The sequence below is a fragment of the Macadamia integrifolia genome, unplaced genomic scaffold, assembly GCF_013358625.1.
Source record: "Macadamia integrifolia cultivar HAES 741 unplaced genomic scaffold, SCU_Mint_v3 scaffold2126, whole genome shotgun sequence".
Taxonomy (NCBI): Eukaryota; Viridiplantae; Streptophyta; class Magnoliopsida; order Proteales; family Proteaceae; genus Macadamia; species Macadamia integrifolia.
The window spans coordinates 19,457-20,850 of record NW_024868528.1 but is presented as its reverse complement, the minus strand read 5'-3'; the positions used below and the strand labels follow the sequence as shown (position 1 = coordinate 20,850).

Sequence of the window (1,394 nt, the reverse complement as noted above, 5' to 3'; positions counted from 1 at the left end):
TGTTTTATATTTTTCCTTTTCTTTTATTGAATTCCTGAGAAGAACAACTTGCAATAATAGTTGTATCAATGGAGGTCGCCATGCCTCACAGTATGATAAAGACAGGTTTCGCCCTGTAGCAGTACCTCAGGAATTGACCTGAGCAACCCCGGATCCCTGCCGATAAGCTCCCAAAAAGAAAAAGAAAAAAAAATATCAAAAAAAAAAAAGTTTTGCTATCCATTCTTTTATGCTTGTCTTATTTTAGTTGTGGGTAGTTTTTCTGTTGCATGAGTGTTAAGTGGATACGTAATACTAAGAATCGGTTAGAAAGAAGAGATCCAACAAGTAGTGACGCTATACGTTTGCTCTCTTTAAAATCCTTCAATATGGGAGACCAACAGCAAAACCCTTCACCTAAATCTCTGAAAGATAGGTTCTACCCTGCTAGAACAGCCCAACCTTCCTGTATAGTTCTACCACAAGCCCAGGGCAATAATTTTGAACTCAAATCTCAATACATCACTATGTTGCCCCACTTCCATGGGTTGACTTCTGAGGATGCATACCTATTTCTAAGGGAATTTGAAGAGGTATGTGTTCTAATTAAGATCCAACATCTTTCTGATGATGCTGTTAAGCTTAGGTTTATCACTTTTGCATTGAAAGACCAAGCTAAGAAGTGGTTGTATGGGTTACCCACAAATTCCATAACCTCATGGGAACAATTCATAGTTGTCTTCCTTAAGAAGTTTTTCCCAACTCATAAGACCAATAAGCTTAGAAGTGATATCCTTCAGTTTAGGCAAAAGCCTAGTCAGTCATTTTCCAAACTTATGTAGAGATTCAAGGATCTACTCCAAGAATGCCCTCACCATGGCCTAGACCTATGGAATTTATGTCAAATAATTTTTGAGGGTATTGATTACCCAACTAAACAAATGATAGAGTCTATGTGCCCTGAGGGATTCACATCCTTTACAGATGAAGGAAAGGCATGGGAATTCTTACTTGACTTAGCTGACAAAACCCGTGAGTGGGAATCAACCCAAGAGAGTGAAAGAACCATAGGAGGAAAAGGATATTTTGTGGATGGGATAGTAGCCAAGGAAGCCCACTTGGATAGCCTAATCAAGAGGATTGAGGCTATTGTTCCTAGAGAGCCATCATCAGTCAATTTGGTTAAGATTTATGCTTGGTGCCAATCCCCTGGACATGTCATAGAAGAATGCCCCAACACCTCTGGGGGCACTTCTAATGATAGTGTTAATGCCTTACACCAGAATAATCCATATAGTAACACCTACAATCCAGGATGGAGAAATCACCCAAATTTCTCTTGGAATCAGGGCAACCAAGTAGGACCTTCGAATTTCTATAATCAAGGTCAACCTGGACCCCAAAGGCCTCCCTTT

The 1,394-nt window shown here is 39.8% G+C and overlaps 1 non-coding gene across 1 annotated transcript; it reads right to left on the bottom strand.

Annotated features, from left to right (window-relative positions):
- Positions 1 to 755: 755 nt before the first annotated feature.
- On the bottom strand, positions 756 to 862 carry LOC122065819. Its single transcript, XR_006136112.1, has one exon. It is a non-coding gene; the product is annotated as a small nucleolar RNA R71 (small nucleolar RNA).
- Between the last annotated feature and the right edge of the window lie 532 nt (positions 863 to 1,394).